Source organism: Peromyscus maniculatus, chromosome 6 (assembly GCF_049852395.1).
Source record: "Peromyscus maniculatus bairdii isolate BWxNUB_F1_BW_parent chromosome 6, HU_Pman_BW_mat_3.1, whole genome shotgun sequence".
Taxonomy (NCBI): domain Eukaryota; kingdom Metazoa; phylum Chordata; class Mammalia; order Rodentia; family Cricetidae; genus Peromyscus; species Peromyscus maniculatus.
In genome coordinates this window covers 79,076,155-79,099,559 of record NC_134857.1, presented here as the reverse complement: position 1 = coordinate 79,099,559, position 23,405 = coordinate 79,076,155, and the positions used below count along the sequence as shown (strand labels likewise).

The 23,405-nt window shown below is 41.3% G+C and overlaps 1 long non-coding RNA gene across 2 annotated transcripts in view; it reads right to left on the bottom strand.

The window, feature by feature from the left end:
- The window catches only part of LOC121830259 (uncharacterized), an 89,092-nt gene extending 73,967 nt beyond the window's left edge, over window positions 1-15,125 (bottom strand). For both annotated transcript variants that reach the window (XR_006073382.2, XR_013052266.1), the window contains exon 1: window positions 14,782-15,125. This is a non-coding gene — a long non-coding RNA (uncharacterized LOC121830259). The remainder of the gene's footprint in view (window positions 1-14,781) is intronic.
- Window positions 15,126-23,405: the final 8,280 nt, after the last annotated feature.

Below are 23,405 nucleotides of genomic sequence, written 5' to 3'. Positions count from 1 at the left end.
TAAGCCACATAAAGATGGATATCACACTGAGAATCTGGATTATGTTGTCTTCGATATTCTTAACTGCAGAAAGACATTTGATTTTAAAAACTGTTGAGTTAAGCCAATATGTATATTTTAAAGGTACCTTGACTTCAAAATTTAGATGTAAGGATATGTTGCTTTGGAAAGGAGACTCTGCTTTTGTTTCCACAGAAACCCAGAAGCTATGGATTTGTTCCAGATTAATATACATCAGGTTTGACCAGCCAAAACCCCCTGAAAGGTCTCTGATGACACCATGGCCCAGATGATCCAACATCCAGAATGGCTTCAAGGCAATTAGCTCAGACAATACACCCTCAAGGACTACTGTATAATCCTAAAATTTTCTTTATGTCCCCATAAGATACAGTGACCCCCTCCACCAGGAAGTAGTAAGAGAAGCTACGCCCAAATTCCCAACTATAGCAAGCTGACTTTGGAGATGGAATTGGCCTACTCCTTCTTTAAACCCAAGCATATTGCCAAAAAAAAAGGTTAAGATATTCTTTTGTCCCATATCAGAAGAGACAGAGAAAAACCAATATTTTTATTTAAAACAGGTTGATTATAAATACACTCTCTTTCTAAAGAACAAAAGGGGACAGTATAGATAATAAGATGAAGGGGTAGATTATTGAACATACTTTTAAAGAGCAACTTGTTTAAAAATGTTTTACATTGCTATGGATTTTAGTTTATTGGTACAAATTTAAAGTTAATTTTGTTATACTGTATGTATATTTTTACTCTTGTTTAAGGTATTATGTTTATACAGTTCATTTAAATTGTAATGGAACAATTAGTCTTCTATGATATTCAAACTTATAGTCATGTTAAGTTTTTTAGGTATACATAGATATACTTCAAATAGATAGGTAATCTTCAAATACTTCAAAGACCCACAGAACATGGCATTCAACATGTTTTTAAAAATTTAGACTTTCTGGAAAATGAGACATGTCTGCTCCTGGCAGCACTGATTTGCTTCAGAAAGGAGGATAGGCATCTAAGACACTCTATATGGAGTTTATCTTCTTCTTGGCAAAAATAGCCATTTGGGCAACAAACTGTTCTTGCCTGGGCTGCTTGAAAATAATGTATCAACTGGACATGCAGGACCCATAGGAAGGTGACCACTGAACTTTGCTAGGCAAAATGGTCCTTCAGGTTCCTGCTTCACAGGGGAAACTGCCAGACATTTAACAGGACACAGAGAAAAGTGACTGAGAGACTCTAGGCCTGTGGGCTGAAGACAGATGCCCCAACTTTACAGAAAAATTTTGGATCACTGTCCAGGCTACCAGCTGTCTCTGTCTACTTTTGTAAGACTGCAAAAGTTGCTTGTGTCTTTGCCCATTTCTCAGGTAATATTATATCCTTCTGATGTCTTTGATGTAGTTGAAGACTAGCTAGTAATAATTTCCTTAGTTATGATGAAAGATAAGTTAGATATGAAATCTTAGACTCACAAATGTAAGATAGATAGGATATCTTCTTTAATTTTGCCAAATACAAATAGAGTAGATATTATAAATAGACTAAATATTCTAACTGTAATTCTTGCTTGATACTTGTTTTGTTACATATAATTTTACTATGTTAAAGTTAAAACCTTACTCTTTGAAAAAAAAAGAAAAAGGGGAAGTGCTGTGGGATGTTCCCTATACTGTGAATGTATTGCTATGATTGATTGATAAATAAAACACTGATTGGCCAGTAGCCAGGCAGGAAGTATAGGTGGGACTAGCAGCAAGGAGAACTGGGGGGACAGAAAGGTGGAGTGGAGGAGATGCTGCCAGCTGCCACAATGACGAACAGGATGTAAAGTATAGGTAAGCCACGAGACACAGGGCAAAGTATAGATTAATGGAAATGGGTTAATTTAAGATAGCAGAATTAGATAACAAGAAGCCTGCCATGGCCATACAGTGGGTAAGCAATATAAGTCTCTGTGTGTTTACTCAGTTGGGTCTGAGCTGCTGCGGGACTGGTGGGTGAGAGAGATTTGTCCTGACCATGGGCCAGGCAGGACTGGAGAAAAACTTCAGCTACAGTTGGGGTTGGGGGATGACGAGATTCCCCCTTTTCAAGCATGGTACTACCAACTACCTATGAGGGATATTGGTCAAGAGAATGGGCAATGGGCTCCAGCCTGACCTTATTTGGAAGAAAGGAGTGCTACAGGGTTTGTGATTGGAAAGTTGTGGTAAACTGTGGTTAGGAATGCTTCATTCTTCTCACTTACCTTTTCCAATTTCTAAGATTATGAAGATTGCTTGTTTCTAAGAACCCCTTGAATAGGAAAATGGACCCTATGTATTTGAACCCATTTTGTAAAGAGTGTTGGGTAAGATACATATACATTTAGGATTGCTGTCACATGGGAGTCTCTTCTCCTCACACCTAAAGCAACACAGGCACCAGACTCCAGACTCCATGCAGAAGCTCTCTCCTCCTGTGGGTTTAGGATTCCACACCTGGGGCTGAACACAGCACTGGCACTCTCTCCCTTGGGTGTGTAAAGAATGTGACTTAGGAATTTGAAATTTATGTTCTACAAATCTGTTAGTAATTCTCCGAGAAAGGATATGCTGAACAGAATCAGAGGCTTTGGGGCTTGTTCCAATGTGAGCTTTAGCCAAAGGCTGCTCTGCTTTGTCCCTAGACCCTGGGAAGTGACAATCTGCCCTCATTCCTTAAACAGCATGTGTGTTCTGAGCATGCCTGGACATTCTAAGTCTATATGAATGCTCTAGTCCTGTTCCTTCTTGTCTGGATCTGAGAACCCTGATCCCATGAAGGAAAGAACACTCTAGCTACAGCAGTTCTTTAAGAGAGGAGACAAATGTGCCCTCCAGCCCACTCTGCTAATGAGGGACAAGGTCCTATCAGAAGTGTCAGGCATCTGACCCCAGGACATACATCTGCCTCACAGAGAATCATAGCAGAAGAACATATCCTATTTCTAGAGTGGAAGGAACTCCAACAGCTCCTCTGGGAGATGGACATAAGAGCTTGGTCACCACATATCTTGTGCTATGCCACATCCACTTTAGATTAGGGCCCGTCTGAAACATGGAAAAGAAGATGCCTGGCCCTCGGTGACCTTCTGGGAAGGAACCTTCACTAAGCATCACACCTCAGTGACCCACAACACTACCCCAGCATTAACTCTTGCTTCAGCCACTGAAATCATCCTCTAATCAAATAAAGTAAAACAAGGCATTCAGCAAAACTTTATCTACCTGTGGAATTCTAAAAACTAAAGAACTTGTGTACCTGCTATGGTTCCATATTTTCATCAAATTGGGTTTTCTTTATGTATAACATATGTTGCCGTTCTGGTGTGTCTACTCTAAAAACAATTGTGTAAATGTGTGTGTATAAGTATGTGAACATTATCATCATATTATGCATTTCTCTACTGACTTTCCATTTGCACTTGTGTGTGTCTACTTGTTAACCACAGCAGGTGTGTGTAGAAGCCAAAGGACAAGATGTGGAGTTAGTCCATCCAGGAACTGAACTCCGATTATCAGTCTTTGGGGCTGAAGCCTTTATCCGCTTAGCCATCTTACCAGCCCTTAAGCTGAAGTTGGAAACACAGTGCAGAGACTGTGTCTCTGGCTGATAGTCCCCACTCCATAGCTCTTTCTTCTGTTGCCTCTGAACGAAAAAATAAACTATTAGGGAAGGTTCTTATTTCAGCTCACTCTAGCTGACATGTTAACATTTAAGGGTTAATTCTCAGCACAGGCAATTAATTCTCAGGCACATCTTTGAGTTCAAGACCAGCCTGGTCTACAGAGTGAGTCCCAGAGCATCCAGACCTATTACACAGAGAAGCCCTGTCTCAAAAGAGAAAGACAGACAAAGAGAGAAAGAGAGACAAAGACAGAGACAGACAGAGAGACAGAGACAGAGAGAGTAACAGAGAGAATCAGACACACTGAGAGAAACCAAGCTAATTCTCAAATGAGGTAATGGGAAAAATACACAAACTCTTGTTGTTGTTTAAGCTTAGAGATTTACAAAGTGTAAACGATACCACTTTCAAAGGAGGTACCAGGCTTGCAGGGCCCTCTCCTCTCACCCCACTCTCTACATTCCATGAGGACTCCTGGAACCGTGCAGCAGATCCAAGGTTCCTCCTTCCTCCCATCCATGTCTGAAGCCTATTTGTAGAAACGTTCTCTACATAGAACACACACTGGACACCAGTAGGTGATTTGCACTGTCCTTCCTGTTCCCCATTACAATTGGTCAAAATGACAGATAGTGTGTTCACCTTCTCCCACAAGAAAACTCAGCGAGATCTGGGCTATGAGCCACCTGTCAGCTGGGAGGAAGCCAGACAGAAAACTTCTCAGTGGATCGGGTCACTAGTGGAGCAGCACAAAGGGACACTGACCACTAAGACTCTGAGATGTGACCATGGCAGGGACATGGCCCTGGGTGCTGTCAGTTGGCAGTTGTCAGGTCCTCCAGAAGGGACAGAGGCATGACTCAGGTCCTGCTGCTTTCTTTTGACACAGAGACCAACTTGGTGTTCCTCAAGTTATCAGATCCTTTGCCAGTCACTGTCCCTGACACAGGCTTGTAGCTAGAGTTTTCTTGCCTTGCCCACAGTCAGGACAAATCTCTGTCACCTGCCAGTCCCACAGCCGCTCAGATCCAACCAAGTAAACACAGAGACTTATATTGCTTACAAACTGTATGGCCATGGCAGGCTTCTTGATAACTGTTCTTATAGCTTAAATTAATCTATTTCCATAAATCTATACCTTGCCACGTGGCTTGTGGCTTACTGGCATCTTCACATGCTGCTTGTCATGGTGGTGGCTGTCAGTGTCTCCTTCTGCCTTTCTGTTCTTTCTTTTCTCCTCTCTGTTAGTGCCACCTATACTTCCTGCCTAGCCACTGGCCAATCAGTGTTTTATTTATTGGCTAATCAGAGTCATTTGACATATAGACCATCCCACAGCACAGGCTTTCTTCCCCTTGCATCTGCCCAGGAACACAAGGGCTGCTGTGTCTCAGCTGCTGTGACTAAAGTGTTCAGCAATTACAGTTTCCCTTCACTTGGAGTGCAGCATTGGTTTTCTTTCCATTCTCAAGCTCTAGATCACATCCTACTTTTGAAAAAAAACCCATTGCTTTATGAAGCTCAACAGAAAGAGCAATAAACATTTCAATGCCTTACCTAGAGACAGAATCTTTCTATTATTGGGCATTGTTATGACTTCCATCCATAGCTAGGCTTGGCACTTCCAGATCACAAATGGAACCTGGAAATGGCATTTTCTCACAGGAAGTACAATTTGAGCTTGGACTTAACCAAGCGTGTGGGCACTGATGACATTTTTGACATAAATTATCTCATTTTATACCTTCCAGACAGGGATCCCAATCCCATGTCATGTATGAGAGATCTTCCTATCCACCCCCAATGGGATGATGGAAAGTTCACTTCAGCAGAGACTGTGGAGAAACACGTAATCTTCCCTGTAAACCGTGTAGCCTGCACTTGCTTTTTATAGAGGCAGCAGCTCTGAAGAGTAGGCTGTTCCTCACTGACAGAGCTCCAGCTCTCCTGCCCTCCTTTCTGCCTACCTAGACCTACACACAAGGCTCCCCAGAACCTTGAGGGGAGACTGTGTACTCCTTAACTAATGGCCCTGGAGAGAGAGGCAGGAGAGGGAGAAACTCTCAGCCACCACCTCCAAAGTCAGTGTTGTGGAAGACTCTAGAATACACCTGGATATATTAGTGACAGGTATTTTAGTCATTAATAACCCCATATTTTTACCTGAAACTTTACACAATAAAGACAAGCCTGAGTTCCTAGAGGAAGCCCTTCTACTGGCTCCTTAACATCCTCAACATCCTCGGAGCCTGGGGACAATGGTGACTATACTGAGATGGCCTTTGGGTGGCCACACCCCACCGCCATAGACCAATCTGCTCTTCTACCACAGCCCTCACACGCACAGCCAATGGCAAAAGCGATGTCCAGCACCGCGGTGCTGAGGTTCAAACTGTCTTTGCTGCTGCCGTTGCTGAGCAAGACCCTGCTGCACCTCTACTTCTCAATGGATGCTTACTAAGAGAGGCTGTATGTGGACAAGCCAGATGACATACCTTTCCTCTATGCTCCTAAAGAAGTCTCCAGCTTTCACTTGGGCCAGCATCTCTCTGTACACGGTTGCAAGAGGACATCCATGAGGACTTTGACCTTCTCTACCTCAACCAAAAACTTGGACCACAGTTCCTGGCAACTGCTCAACATTTGCAATGGTAGTTTTCCTTTGCTTACATCTTCCTTCAGGTCTTCCTGGGGTCCACATCCCAGCGGGAGGACAGTTGTCATTGGACAGGCTGTGCCCATGTGTACTTCTCCTTCATCAAAGACTCCTTCCCAGCGTGTAGCCCCCTCAAACCTCTAGGCTCTTGCAAGGGGAGATTCTGCCCTTAGGTTGCAACCCAGACAGCTTTGAGGTGAGCACTCACTGGGCCCTGAACTGGGAGAAGTATGTGCTGGAGGCCAAATGCATAATAGACATTGGTGACCATATATGATGAGGACAACTCAGCACCAACCTTCTCCGGAGGTATGGGGCTGACAATTCTCCATGGGACTGGACTCAAAGATAGACTGATCCTAATAATTCCTAAATGTGAGTAAAACAGGCATTTTGAAAATCATCAGCTATCTTTGGGGGTAGGGGTCAGAAAGACAGCTCTCTCTTTGTACCTTTAATTGGTTTCTTAACTCTTCTCTCCTTAGAACTAGTGTAAGGATTAAAAACCTATACTGTGTTTGCTTCATAACTAAATCACTCAGGGACAGTAGGACTGATCTGTCAACTGATTTTCTGTGTTCTCAATAAATGTTAGGTTTGACTTGGAAAAAAAAAGGAGGGGGATACCAAATAGGTAAACAGCCCACCTTACTTAACAAAACCAAAAGGACGTGTGTCACTGGGGGTAGTAGTCACTGAGGTTTCAAACTGAACTACGGCTGAGTGCCTCTTCTCTGGGTGTCTACTCGCTCCTGAGCTTACTGCAGATCTCTGATGGCCCTCTATGTAATTTCATTTATTCCACCGAGGAATGGTGCTGTTGCGTCTGAATTAAAATGAGAGTGGAAATCAGTCCCGTTCGCTCAAGCTTGAAATTTCAGCACTCTGGCGTTACCAAAGGGAGGACTGTAAGTCTGGGGCTATTGATGATGGCCCCATCACTAAATAAGTAAGAAGTAAGAAAGAAAAGGGGCTTAAAAACTAGATGTCTTACATTCTAAGGAAAAGATAAGAACGAAGTTGCTCTGACTCCAGAGGCTGGAACTTGGGCCTGATACTGTTATCTGGCTAAATACTCTCTGTCTTTGATTTTCTGACCTGTAAAATGGGGCTGGTTTTAGCATCTACCTCCCAAGGTTGCCATGAAGATTACACAAAGAATATACTCGGTAGCGGCGGCCCATGGAGGTAGACCGGCCCAGAGGTGGCTCGCTGAGGTAAACGGGCCCGGCGGCAGCAGCCGACAGGGACATTCAGGCCCGACGGTAGCCGGCAGAGACATTCAGGCCCAGCGGCGGTCCACAGAGGTAGACAGGCCCGGCAGCGAAGACAAGCAGACGCAGGTAGGCCTGCAGCGGTGGCCCGCAGAGGTAGACAGGTCCAGCAGCAGCCCGCTGAGGTAGACGTGCCCAGCAGCGGCAGCCGACAGGGATATTCAGCCCCGGCGGCAACCGGCAGAGACATTCAGGCCCAGCGGTGGCCCACAGAGGTAGACAGGCCCAGCGGCGGAGACAAGCAGACACAGGTAGGCCTGTGGCGGCGGCCCGTGGAGGTAGACGTGCCCAGCGGCGGCAACCGACAGGGATATTCAGACCCGGCGGCAGCCGGCAGAGACATTCAGGCCCAGCGGTGGCCCACAGAGGTAGACGGGCCCAGCGGCAGCGGCCGACAGGGACATTCAGTCCCGGCTGCAGCCGGCAGAGACATTCAGGCCCGGTGGCGGCCCCCAGAGACAGACAGACCCAGTGGCAGCTGACAGGGACATATAGGCCCGGCAGCGGACCGCAGAGGTAGACAGGCCCAGGGACGGAGACAAGCAGACACAACTTGGAACAGGGACGCCCCTAACCCCAACATCTGGGGAAGAAGCTATCTCCATGGGTCAGAACCAGAATGAATCTGAACACTCCGTCTGAGGACAACCCAGGGCCCAGCTGCTGATCCTGTGAAACCCAACAACTTGGAGGTGTTGGTGAGACTACCCTGCTCAGCTGAAACCCATCTGGGAGAGGATTCAGATGCCTATAGTTTAAAGTCTGAAGAAACAAGATCAGCTGAGGAGTTGACAAATGAACAAAACGTGACCTGGGAACACAGAAGAAGGCGCTACCCAGACACCAAATCAGATCACCAGAATCATAAGTATATAATTCACCGATCGAAATCAGCTGCCCCTGAAGAAATAGCCCAATAGTACCAATTTAACCAAGAACCACTACTAAACCAAGACAAAAATTAGAACAAGAGAGGCACTCTCAGACACAGACACCACCTGCACCACACAGAGGAAAAGATGAGTAGACGCCAGTGCAAAAATACAGGCAACAACATAAAGACCTATATGGCAACATCAGAACCTAGTGATTCTACACCTGCAAGACCTAAACATACCATGACAGAAGAAACAGAAGAAATCAACCCTAAAAATGACTTTAAGAAGATGATAGAGGCCCTCAAAGAAGAAATAAAACATTCCCTCAATGAGGAAATAAAAACTTTCCTTAAAGAGGAAATGAAAAACTACCTTAAAGAGGAAATAAAAACTTTCCTTAAAGAGGAAATGAAAAACTACCTTAAAGAGGAAATAAAAACTTCCCTTAAAGAGGAAATGAAAAACTCCATTAAAGAGGAAATAAAAAACTCCCTTAAAGAAATGGAAGAAAAAACGAACAAAAAAATGGGAAGAAATCAAATCAAGCCAAGAAAAAGCAATTAAACAGATGAAAGAAACATTCCAAGATCTGAAAAATGAATTTGAGACAATAAAGAAAACACATGCTGAGGGAATGCTGGAAATAGAAATACTGACTAAATGAACAGGAACTACAGAAACAAGCATAACCAACTGATTACAAGAGATGGAACAGAGAATCTCTGACCCTGAAGACATGATAGAGAAAATAGATTTGTCAGTCAAAGAAAACACTAAAGACAAAGAAGTTGTAACACAAAACGTCCAGGAAATTTGGGACACCATGAAAAGACCAAACCTAAGAATAATAGGGATAGAAGAAGGAGAAGAATACCAACTCAAAGGCACAGAAAATATATTCAACAAAATCATAGAAGAAAACTTTCCTAACCTAAAGAAAGAAATACCTATGAAGATACAAGAAGCTTACAGAACACCGAATAGGCTGAATCCAAAAAAAAAGTCCCCTCGCCACATAATAATCAAAACACTAAACACACAGAATAAAGAAAAAATATTAAGAGCTGCAAAGGAAAAGGACCAAGTAACATATAAAGGTAAACCCATCAGAATAACACCAGACTACTCAATAGAGACTATGAAAGCTAGAAGATCATGGACAAACCTCATGCAGACACTAAGAGACCACGGATGCCAACCCAGACTATTATAACCAGCAAAACTCTCAATCACCATAGGCGGAGTAAACAAAATATTCCAGGATAAAACCAGATTTAATCAATACCTGTCCACAAACCCAGCCCTACAGAAAGCACTAGAAGGGAAAATTCAACCCAAAGAAGTTAAACACATCCATGAAAAATCAAGCAATAGATAATCCTACACCAACATACACCACAGAAGGACAAAACACAACACAACCAAAAAAATAACAGGAATTAACAATCACTGGTCATTAATATCCATCAATATCAATGGTCTCAACTCACCTACAAAAAGACACAGGCTAACAGAATGGATAAGAAAACAGGACCCATCCATATGCTGCATACAAGAAACACACCTTAACTCCAAAGACAGACACTACCTCCGAGTAAAGGGCTGGGAAAAGGCTTTCCAAGCAAATGGACCTAAGAAACAAGCTGGTGTAGCTATCCTAATATCTAATAAAATAGACTTCAAACTAAAATCAATCAAAAGAGACCAGGATGGACATTACATATTCATCACAGGAAAAATCCACCAAGATGAAGTCTCGATTCTAAACATTTATGCTCCAAATACAAAAGCACCCACATTCATAAAAGAAACACTACTAAAGTTTAAAACGCACATCAAACCCCACACATTAGTAGTGGGAGATTTTAACACACCACTCTCACCAAAAGATAGATCTACCAGATTGAAACGTAACAAAGAAATAAAGGACCTAACAGATGTTATGACTCAAATGGACCTAATAGATATCTACAGAATATTCCATCCTAACACAAAAGAATATACCTTCTTCTCAGCACCCCATGGAACCTTCTCAAAAATTGACCACATGCTTGGACACAAAACAAATCTCAACAGATACAAAAAAATTGGAATAACCTCCTGTATCTTATCAGACCACCATGCCTTAAAGTTAGAACTCAATAACAACAAAAATTATAGAAAACCCACAAACTCATGGAAACTGAATAATGCCCACCTGAAACATCAATGGGTCAAGGAAGAAATAAAGACAGAAATTAAAGAGTTCCTAGAATTCAATGAAAATGAAAGTACAACATACCCAAACTTATGGGACACTATGAAAGCAGTGCTAAGAGGAAAATTCATAGCTCTAAATGCACACATAAAGAAGATGGAGCAATCCCATACCAATGAATTAACAGCACAACTGAAAGCTCTAGAACAAAAAGAAACAAACTCACCCAGGAGAAATAGACCCCAGGAAATAATCAAATTGAGGGCTGAAATCAACGAAATAGAAAACAAGAGAACAATACAAAAAATCAATGAAACAAAGAGTTGGTTCTTTGAAAAAATCAACAAGATAGACAAACCACTAGCCAAATTAACCAAAAGGCAAAGAGAGAGCACCCAAATTCACAAAATCAGAAATGAAAAGGGAGACATAACAACAGACAATGAGGAAATCCAGAGAATCATCAGATCATACTTCAAAAACCTGTACTCCACAAAAATGGAAAACCAGGAAGAAATGGACAATTTTCTGGATAAATACCACATACCAAAATTAAATCAAGACCAGATAAACCATTTAAATAGACCAATAACCCCTAAAGAAATAGAAACAGTCATCAAAAGTCTCCCAACCAAAAAAAGCCCAGGACCAGATGTTTTCAGTGCAGAATTCTACCAGACTTTCAAAGAACTAATACCAATACTCTTCAAAGTGTTCCACACAATAGAAACAGAAGGAACACTACCAAACTCTTTTTATGAGGCTACAATTACCCTGATACCCAAACCACACAAAGATGCAACAAAGAAAGAGAACTACAGACCAATCTCCCTCATGAACATTGATGCAAAAATACTCAACAAAATATTGGCAAACCGAATCCAAGAATACATCAAAACAATCATTCATCACGACCAAGTAGGATTCATCCCAGGGATGCAAGGATGGTTCAACATACGGAAATCAGTCAATGTAAAACACCATATAAACAAACTGAAAGAAAAAAACCACATGATCATCTCCTTAGATGCTGAAAAAGCCTTTGACAAAATCCAACACCCCTTCATGATAAAGGTCTTAGAAAGATTAGGAATACAAGGAACATTTCTAAACATAATAAAAGCAATTTATAGCAAGCCAACAGCAAACATCAAATTAAATGGAGAGAAACTCAAAGCGATACCACTAAATTCAGGAACAAGACAAGGCTGTCCACTCTCCCCATATTTATTCAATATAGTACTAGAAGTTCTAGCTAGAGCAATAAGACAACAAAAGGAGATCAAAGGGATACAAATTGGCAAGGAAGAAGTCAAACTTTCACTATTTGCAGATGATATGATAGTATACATAAGTGACCCCAAAAACTCTACCAGGGAACTCCTACAGCTGATAAACTCCTTCAGTAAAGTGGCAGGATACAAGATCAACTCAAAAAAATCAGTAGCCCTCCTATACACAAATGATAAAAGGGCTGAGAAAGAAGTCAGAGAAACATCACCCTTTACAATAGCCACAAATAATATAAAATACCTTGGGATAACACTAACTAAACAAGTGAAAGACCTTTTTGATAAGAACTTTAAATCTCTAAAGAAAGAAATTGAAGAAGATATCAGAAAATGGAAGGATCTCCCATGCTCATGGATAGGTAGGATTAACATAGTAAAAATAGCAATCTTACCAAAAGCAATCTACAAATTCAATGCAATCCCCATCAAAATCCCAACACAATTCTTCACAGACTTGGAAAGAAAAACACTCAACTTTATATGGAAAAACAAAAGACCCAGGATAGCTAAAAGAATCCTATACGATAAAGCAACCCTTGGAGGCATCACCATCCCGGACCTCAAACTCTACTATAGAGCTATAGTAATAAAAACAGCTTGGTACTGGTATAAAAACCGACATACGGACCAATGGAATCGAATTGAAGACCCTGACATTAATCCATGCACATATGAACACCTGGTTTTTGACAAAGGAGCCAAAACTATACAATGGAACAAAGAAAGTATCTTCAACAAATGGTGCTGGCATAACTGGATGTCAATATGTAAAAGATTACAAATAGATCCATATCTGTCACCATGCACAAAACTCAAGTCCAAGTGGATCAAAGACCTAAACATAAATCCAGTTACACTAAACTTAATAGAAAAGAAAATAGGAAGCACTCTTGAACGCATTGGCACCGGAGACCATTTTCTAAATAAAACACAGACAGCACAGACCCTGAGCACAACCATTAATAAATGGGACCTCTTGAAACTGAGAAGCTTTTGCAGGGCAAAAGACACAGTCAATAAGACAAAAAGACAGCCAACAGATTGGGAAAAGATCTTCACCAACCCCACATCTGACAGAGGATTGATCTCCACAATATATAAAGAACTCAAGAAACTAGACATCAAAGCACTGAACAGTCTAATTAAAAAATGGGCTAAAGAGCTAAACAGAGAATTCACAAAACAAGAACTACAAATGGCTGAAAGAAATTTAAAGAAATGCTCAACATCCTTAATCATCAGAGAAATGAAAATCAAAACGACTCTGAGATACCACCTTACACCTGTTAGAATGGCTAAGATCAAAAACACCAATGACAACCAATGTTGGAGAGGATGTGGAGCAAAGGGAACACTCCTCCACTGTTGGTGGGAATGTAAACTTGTACAACCACTGTGGAAATCAGTATGGCGGTTTCTCAGAAAATTAGGAATCGAACTACCTCAAGACCCAGCCATCCCACTCTTGGGCATATACCCAAGGAATGCTGACTCATACCATAAAGATACATGCTCAGCTATGTTCATAGCAGCACTATTTGTAATAGCCAGAACCTGGAAACAACCTAGATGCCCATCAACGGAAGAATGGATGAAAAAAATGTGGTACATATACACAATGGAGTACTACTCAGCAGAGAAAAACAATGAAAGCATGAAATTTGCAGGCAAATGGATGGAACTAGAAAAAATCATCCTGAGTGAGGTAACCCAAACCCAGAAAGACAGTTATGGTGTGTACTCACTCATTGGTGGATTCTAGATATAAAATAGAGAACAATCAGACCATAACCCATAGAACCATAGAAGCTATATATATAGCATGGAGGTCCCTAGGACGACTGGGGCATATAACAAATTTCAGTTTTACTCAATTATTGAAAAAAAAATAGCCAAATGAATGGAAACACATGAATTATGAACCAAAGGCTGAGGGGCTCCCAGGTGGATCAGGCCCTCTGAATAGGTGAGACAGTTGATTGGCTTGATCAGTTTGGGAGGCATCTAGGCAGTGGGACCAAGTCCTGTGCTCATTGCATGAGTTGGCTGTTTGAAACCTGGAACTTATGCAGAGACACTTGGCTTAGTCTGGGAGGAAGGGACTGGACCTCCCTGGACTGAGTCTACCAAGTTGATCACAGTCCTCGGGGGAGAACTTGTCCTGGAGGAGGAGGGAATGGAGGGTGGGCTGGGGGTAAGGGGAGGGCGTGGGAGGGGGGAGAATAGGGGAACCCATGGCTGATATGTAGAACTGAATGGCATTGTAAAATAAAAAATATATATCAAAAAAAAAAAAAAAACCAAAGGGACAAATCCGTGGGGCATCCATGGGCTGCAAAGAGGGTGCCGAGAGAAATTTAGACAAATAGAGCTTAAGTATTAAGCTGTTTATGAACAGAGTAGATACAAAAGATGATGTGGAGAGGAAGTTAGTTTAGGCTGTTTGTACAGAGATTAGATACAAAAGGGATGGCTAAAAGGAAGTTAGCTTGGGTTGTTTGTATGGAGATTAAAGATAAATGGTGAGAAAGGAAGTTAGCCCGAGTTATTTATGCTAAGATAAGATACTAAAAAACAGGAGATGTTGTCAGGACATAAAAAACTTGTAAATAGGGTGACCTTTAAAATGCTTGGTTGGTTCCTTCACCCCTTCTAGGGTTTTGAGGTTTTCTGGTATAAAAGAGACTTACTGCCAATCAATTCTTGCTTGACTTGACTTCCAGAGGAGTTCTTGCTTGACTTGACTCCCCACTGCGTCTGATTGTCTCCAGGTAAGAGGGAGGCTAGGGAATGGGCAAGAGGCAACGCACTTACCTTTCCTCTGTTCCTGGCCACCTCTTCACAGGTGACCTAAATTCCTGGTGGGGCAGGTCCCCACAATGTACAAATGACCGAAGAGAATGGAGTTGGACAGAAGGTATCTGGGAAAGCTTCAGAAACCAGGTGGGACTTGGAAAGGAGAGTCAGGTGGGTCCATGCAGGGAGGACAGCCTGAGAGATGGTGCAAAGGAGGAGTGTGCAAGTGAGGGACAAGGAGGGCAAGGTGAGTAAAGAGGCTGGACGCCACTTAAGCAGGGTTTACTGAGAAACAGTGGGTGTCCTGGGTGCCAGACAGAGCTGGGCACTAGACAACGGTGGCCTCTGGGGACATAGCAGAGTGTCCACTGCATGGTCTGTTTAAGAGGCCATTCACAGGAGCATTGCAAAATACCAAAGGCAGTCAATGCTTGACCTTTGATTTCCAAATACTGGAGTGTGAGCTTTGGAAAGCAGAGAACAGCTCAAGGGAGAGAGTGTAGAATCATCTTTCTTGACAAAATGGTGACATATATGTTTTTTCATGGTGTTTTGTCCCAAGAATGCATTTAGCCACACTTTAACCTTCTACATGTTTTCAATTGGCTGAAGATCCTTTTTAAAGAAGAGCCAACTTGATGGCAATCCTAAGTGTATAAATTAAGAAAACCCATTTGTGGGCTTATCATGACCTCTGGCCTCCAGTTGCATCTCTGCTCCTAGTTCCTGGTATAGTTAGGAGATAAAACATGAGATCTGGTCGTGGCTGTAGACAGGAAGGTATATAATGCTTGAGAAAGGTCAGGTCTGAGGGCAGTATACTTTCGGGACAAAGGCTTAAGGGTCCTTGCAATTAGACTGAATGGTGGTAGATGGGTGGGATTCCAAAGTGTAAGAGAGAAGGAAAATGGTCCAGGTAGATGCATTGGAGCCTACAAAGGCCCATGGTAGAAGCTTGCATGATCCTGAGTCCACAAGGAAAACAAATCTGAACAGAGCAAAAAAATTCAGCTGCAGAAGTAGTAGAGATCCTTGCAATGGTATAAGAGACACAGACATTGATATAAAAATCCTAAGGAAAAAAAGTTGATAATCAAGGTATCAACTCAATAAAAGTGTAAAATTTTAAATTGATAATCACATGATGTCAAAGCACACAGGTTTATAAAACAAAAGTAGTAAGAAGACCTCAATGATTCCATGGATTTTGCTCAATATTTTAAAGTGTTGCAACCTGTTGTTAAGTGTTCTCTAATTATACACTCTATTTCTGTAGCATCACTTGTTAATCTCCTTTGGCATATTCAAGCACAGCACAATTTGGTGAAAAACTTCCTGGTGATAAATAACTCAACCCAAGTGCCAATAAAGCCTAAGACATGACTACATCAAAACTCCTTATAAGGTACATATGACATCTACCATGAAGATGGGTTCCATATATTGATCGCATGTAACATCTTCTGTAAATATAGGTTGAAAAACTCATGATAAGAGTCTGGGGGAGGATTCGGTGTGGTCACAAGCACACAAATAGCACAAAGTTAAACCAGGCTATTAATCACATCCTCTCCCAAACTTCATGCAGAAAACAGATTATACATCTCTCTCTTTGAAGAGACAAGCTTGTGTGTTTGACATTTATAGTTCCTCTAGGATTTATCTGTTTGCACAAAGACTTCCATGCCTCCCCTAGTTGTGAGCTGCCATGTGCATGCTAGAAATTTAACCTAGCTGCAGTTCCAGAGCAATGAGTGCTCATATCTGCTGAGTCATCTCTACAGCTCCTAGTCCCCTCTATAAAGTACTGGGACAATAACTTGTTAACCCCAAACTCAAAAGGATTAAAGTAGCACTGAAACAAAATGTCTGGCTCTCACTCAGCATCCAGTTGCCTTGTGGATCCAAACGTGAAGAGCCTCTTAAACAAAGACAGTTTTTGAGTATCTGTTATAACAAGATTTACATCTCTTATAAATAGTTTAGTTAATGATGTTCAGAAAACTGGGAAAATTATCTTGAGTGAGTTAACCCAGACCCATAAATACAAATGCTGCAAGTGTAGCATTCAGCACTAAATCTTTAGATTTGTGCCTGGAACCTACTACTATTACATTACTAGATGAACATAATATCCAACTGCTGTCTAAATATATATCCCTATACCCATGGACGAGTGCAGTCTACTCATCAGGGAAGTATTTTTTGTGCAGTGGACAACAAAACAGAAATTCACAACTGGCCAAAGTACAGAAAATAAGTATCTTTAGAATTCTCAACAGTAAGTGGATCAACTATATCACACACTGGCTTAGGGTTTCTATTGTTGCAATGAAACATCACAACCAAAAGCGAGCAGGGGAGGAAAGGGTTTATTAGGCTTGTACTTCCAAATCACTGTTCATCCTCAATGGATTTCAGGACAGAAACTCTTCACATGGAAGGGACATAAAGGCAGGAGCTGCTGCAGAGGCCATCTCCCCAAGCCACAGAGAATGCTGACAGAAGTCACAGAAAGATTGTACGAGCCATAGGTCAGGAAGACACCAAGTCAAACTGTGCTATGGATGTGACAGGACTATTGTACTGATGAAATCATACCTGCTGTGGTGGCCTCCACAAACCTAACAAGGTTAAGTCAGTTAGCATTCCATCTTGGAATGGGGAAGGGCTCAGAGCCCTCACCCCTAGCTAGGGAGCTATTGACAGCTGACAACTGCTAGGAAAGATAAAGTTAATTTTCTATAGGAATGTGGTCCCCAGCAGGTTGACCATGTCGCAGTGGGTGGTGTAACACCCATAGACATATAGGCAGCACAAATGGACTCAGTGGGCTTTTTTCTAAGAACATGACATTGGAAAGGAGTGGGGAGTAGGAGCTTAGATCCTGGAGGAGTTGGGTGGAAGAGTGGGGGTGAATGTGATCAAAATACATTTGCATGCATGCATAGAGGTCACAAACATGTATTTAAAATAGTACAGTTTTTCAAGATGATAATTAAGAATACCCAGAACAATTAACATATATTGTCTGTATGATTAAATATTGAATATTTAAGATACAGAGGACAAGTTTTCAGTGTTTCCACCACAGATTCCTGGGCTTTCATTTGAAATACAATTTATTAGGAAAGAAAGTTGGGAACACTGGGAATCCTGCAGGTGGCACATCTGGAAAGCCTGGGAGCAACAGAAGCAGGGAGCGACAAGGCCAAACCCCAGCAAGAGAGAAACATTCAGCTCTCTTGGCAGGCACTCAGCAGGAGAGAGACCTGCTCACTCCTTTAAACCCAACTGACCATCCAGGTCGTCAAGCATTTTGACAAACTGCCAGCACAGAATTCAGGGCAAGACATTTTTCTCCCCAATTCTAGATGAGATTTAGAACATAAGATTGTAGTGCTTTTTGGTGTTTTTCCCTCCTTTAATCTCCTTCTGTTCAACTGTTCATAACAAGGACATGTGTTACCCAAACACAGATGTTAGGACTTCAATGTTATTCTCTTTTGCAACTAGGAGTAGACATTATGTGGGTGTGTTAAAATGCCCCCCATCACTGACCTGACATGTTATCATCTCCAGCCCTCCAAGCACAACACAAGGAACACACTTGCTGTGCTTTACAAGTCAGTTATCTAAACCAATACAGTGTTGTCTATATTGGCTATTTTGTTTAGAAACCTAGTGATGGCAGTTTTCCTCACATTACAGATAAGAGGTTTAAACCTAAATCTTCATTCCACATTCCAGATAGCATGAGTAAATTGCTTTAAGATCAAAATTAAAAAATTTTTCTCTGAGAAAAACTCTCCTGAGTGTTAAAAAACATTCTTGGAGACAATGAAGCAGGAGAGATTTCTCTCTTGGTTGACTTCTTCCCAAGTTATCATATTCCCTTCTATTAAATAAGGAAAACTTTTTAAATGTTCATTGGCATAGAACACAAGAAGAATTCAAAAGATTTTAATAGTTTCTGTCTCATATTTTCTTTGTTCTACAAAGCTAGTATACTTGAATTTTCAAATGGACTAAAATTCAACATTTTAGAAACAAAGAACTGTCCACATTTCTCTGTCGGGTTAGAAGATATGTCTTCCTATGGGCATTTGAATTTGTCAATCAGATAGTTTAGCTCATGCCCCAAATACTAGAATGATTAGACTAATAATCTAGGACTCTTTCTGGCATGTGATGAACATCTGAAAGAGGTTCCAAGTCCTGTAGATCCATGTGGTCTGTAGGTCAACCAGACTGATGTAGTCAGAGAACTCCAGACCAATTGAGAGATCTTATATCAAAAATAGGATAGAGAGCATCTGAGGAATACCAGGGACTAACCTCTGTCTTCCAGAAGCACATACACACACAAGTGTATCCACATGAACACAAACGTATTAAAAAGATTGTTGTTGTTATTGTTGTTGTTTTTAATTTTGAAAAGACAGAAAGGAACTTTCAAGTTAAAAAAGAGAAATTGGATCCATTGTTGGAAGTGGGTATGTCTGTCCAGGCTGTGGCCTGGACCATTTGAGATTGGAGAGCCTACTCATGTTTTGAACCCTGTCCCAAGTTTCCCTGACAGCCCAGGAAATCAGATACGAACCCTACATTCAGTATTGACCAAGCTCTTCCCCCTCCCCACAGTTCTTCCTTGTTTGTATGATACACATGATCATTATTGCAAGCCACCTATGGCTCTCATGGTTCACATCTTCTTGTTTTGTTTTGTTTTCCCTCTCTCCACATGATGTCATCTATATTTTTTTTCTCTCCCAAAGAACAGAGGCTACTTTATTTTGCAGAACCTTTGGACATGGACCTCGTTAGAGATGAACATTTGGACATCATTTTAGTGCATGTTATGACCTCATTCTTTTTAGTCTACTTCTAACTGGAACATGAACATCTCACCCCATGCCTTTTCCTTAGTGCCTGCCATTCCTTCCTGGGCACATTCCCCTCATTACCTCCCATTTAACAGCCTAATACCAATCACTAGCCCCTCTGTTTCCTTCCTCTTTCTCTTTATTTTCTCCCACAGTGATCCATGTGCATCATAGTACCGGGTACTCTTCTATTTCCTATAACATATGGTATTTACAGAATGACTGTTTTGTAGTCAACTCACACTCGGTGTGGTATGTTTATTCCTGGACAGTCTATAGTTGCAGACAGTACTCAACTTCAGTAGATATCTGGGGATACAACATGGTACCCTGAACAACAAACTAAAAGAAGAAAGTGTCACCTCAAGCCCAGAACAACCTAGTCTTTCCTGAACACCATTCCACTAAAAGCAGAAAGGCAACCTGAATTCAAAAACAATGAAAATCTTAATCATTGATCTGATCCCAGATAGGCAGGTCCCAGAGTAAAAACATCAGGAGCACATGAAAAGCCAAGACAACTTATTGAGTTATGCCAGTTGTACTGTGTAGATACAAGAAATAGTAAGTATGCTGTCTTTTTGTTCTGGCTAGTCCTTTTCCAGCCTATAGTGTACTACAAATGTAACTTTTATGTACTGTCCTATATATTCATTTATTAGACTGTGTCTCTGGTAATCAATCAGCTTGTTGGAAGCTGAAAACTTGCTGCCTACAGTAATGGTCGCATTACATATTTATCTACATGAAGGTCTCAGGAATATAAACTTAAGAGACAAATATTTATGCTAGGTGACTAGAGTCTTAATGGCTATTTGGACATGCTTGGCCCATAATGATCAGAGGCCTCATAACAAATCAGAAAAAAGTACTGTGCTCCTGGCCTTTAAGGAAACCCAGCAGTTCATCTGGGAGATACATCCTAGGTTTGACCACTAGAAACCTGAATTACCACACATCCTTGTTATTTGAGGTTTTCTGAAACTAAGTGGCCCATAATTGACAATGTAAGAAGGAATCCCTACTAAGTAGTACGCATGAATGACCAAAACCACCCCCCCAGTTCTAATTATTATCAGCCCACAAAGATTAATCTATAATCTGAAATACAATCTTTCTTTAGAATTTTTAAAATTAATTGACTAATGTAGCTTCATTTTTTGCCTTTTGACTCATTATGCTGTAATTATTTTTGTTGGTTTTTTTACTATTTCAAATATATAATTGTTGCATTTGCAGGAGTTATTGCCTGTCTGTATTTATTTTCCCTCTGGATGTCTATGTAAGATCTGATGGTTAACTAAGAGTAAGGCTCTATTAATGGTCCTGGATTGATGATTAAAATGTAGGCATTTTGCTTTATTTGGGAGACTTACCTCTACATTTCCACTTGTAGATCACCAATGTCAAGTTAATGAATGTGAATGAAAACTGTCATCTGAAAATGCTTCAGAACTGAGCATAGGTTTCAGCATCCTAGCTGGTGTTGTTGATCCACATAAGTTTGTAGGGCACTAAGGCCTAGAAGGTTCAGTAGTATTTTGGTGAGGAGAGGAAATGACCATCACCAGAGATCAAAGGCTAGCCTGTAACATCCTTTGGAGTTCAAGATGATCTGAATGGTGGGAAACAGTCTTCAGTGTTGATGGTAATGGTTGATATCCCAAAGATAGTAGCATAATATTTCATAATATAGAATATTCCAATTTTTTCACATGGTTAAGCATGCTAGAAATCAAGAGACAAGAGCACAAAGCCAAGGGTGCTGGCTAGTTTTCATGTCAAATTGACACAAAGCTAGGACCACCTGGATAAAGGGAATCTAAATTTTAAAAAAGCCACCATAGCAGTTGGTCTGTAGGCAAGTCTTGAGGGCATTTTATTGACTGATAATTGATGTAAGAGGGCCCCGCTCACTGTGGGCAGTGCTACTCTTGGGCAGGTGGTCCTGGATGGTATAAGAAAGCAGACTGAGCAAGCCATGAAGCATAAGCCAATCAGTAACTCTCTTCCATGACCTCTGCATCAGCTTCTGCCTCCAGGTTCCTGCCTTGATTGAGTTCCTGCCCCTACTTCACTCAGTGAGAGACTGCAATGCAGAACTGTCAACTGAAATAAACCCTTTCCTCACTGAATTGTTTTTAATCATGGTGTTTTATTAGAGCAGTAGAAACCTTAACTAAGACACCAAGAATTTCCAAACCCATCCTGACAAGTTACCTCAGAGTTGTTTTAGCCCGAAGGCCTTTTGAGTTCTTAAAGGAACAAACTTAGTCACTCACTGTAGGAGTCAGGGACTGAATATGTACAGTAGAATAAGAAGAGCAAGAAATGCTACCAGATAAGAGGAAGAGCCGTGGCCATCTGCAGCCAAACAAGGGTTGTGAAAACTGGACATGAGAAGAGGCACAGCAGTCTGCCTGGCATTAAAATTAAATAAGTAGATAGATTCTACCCTTTCAGAAGAGAAGAAGCTAGCAAGAGCCTGTTGTATTACAACAAGAATACACTGGCTTGCGTCTCATAAGGTTCTCTGAGGCAACAGACTGTAAATAGAACAGATCAAGATATGATCAATTAGTGTGTCCCAGTAGGCACTGGTTCCCTGGCATTGTCTAGGATGTGACCATGCAGGAGTTAAGGGGAATGTTTTGAAGTCTGTGTAAAGGTTAGGTGTAGTCTGTTGAGCCTGTGGGTGAATGACAGAGCTGTAATGGAGGATTTGGGGAATATCTGATAGAGTGATAGATTCTCTTTTACTCAGAGCCAGAAAAAAAATAGTTTTGACAGAGACTCTTGGAAAGAATCTTATGGCAGTCAAGAAAGAATTTGCCTGGAGTAATGGGGAACATAAATGTCACTGAGACCTTTTCCACCAGTACAATACTAAAAGCAGAAGGTCATTTAGTTGTCTGAAGTTCGCCTCTAAGGTCCCCTTTAAAGAGAAAGCATAAGTACTTAGTTGGTTTAGTAATCTGGTAGGGTTCTCTTGCAGCTTACTTTGGCCATTTTCTGGAAAGTAATGCTGACCCTGCACAGGTAAAACTCCTTAGTAACCCCATAACATTTCACAGCCATTGCATTAGTTAGTAACACCTAGCCTAGTAATGTCCTTTAAAAATGGCTGAGACCAGTCATTTAGATGACTCTCCTGTAGGTCTTTAGGTCCCCTGACTGAATGAGGTCAATCTGGGAACCTCAGTAAGGGGCTGGTAGCACTTGTTTCATAGTATCATATCTGTTTTGTGTTGGCATTCTTCTTTCATACTGGATGTTCAAAATCGAATAGGTGGCCAATAATTAACCTTTTAAATGCTAACTTAGCCAAAACTGGAATGTCGGGGTAAAGTGTCAGTTGTCAACTTCAGGGATGGGTCAAAGTCTTATTGACCTTGTGTGTGTGCGCCCTCATTAAAGCATGAGAGAACTTTTGTTCTGATGGTTCTCCTCTTCAGAGGGAATTCTGTTTAGTGTTCACCATCTAGGGTCTCCATGGCATACCTCATCAAAAGGAATGTTTAATCTGGAGCTGTCGAGTTTTAGAGGCACCTGACTTCCTCTGAGTTCTGACTGACTTCCAGGACTAAGACCCAAGCATTGGCATCCTTTTTCATCCGTATCCTTTAGACATCCACACTTAGACTGTAGAGGGAATTTGACAAATCTTTAAGTGGAGCTAAGAGTTTTTTTCTTATAACTTTTGTGTAAATTTACATAAAAATTAGATAGGAATTTATATTTTAAAAAAGTAATTTT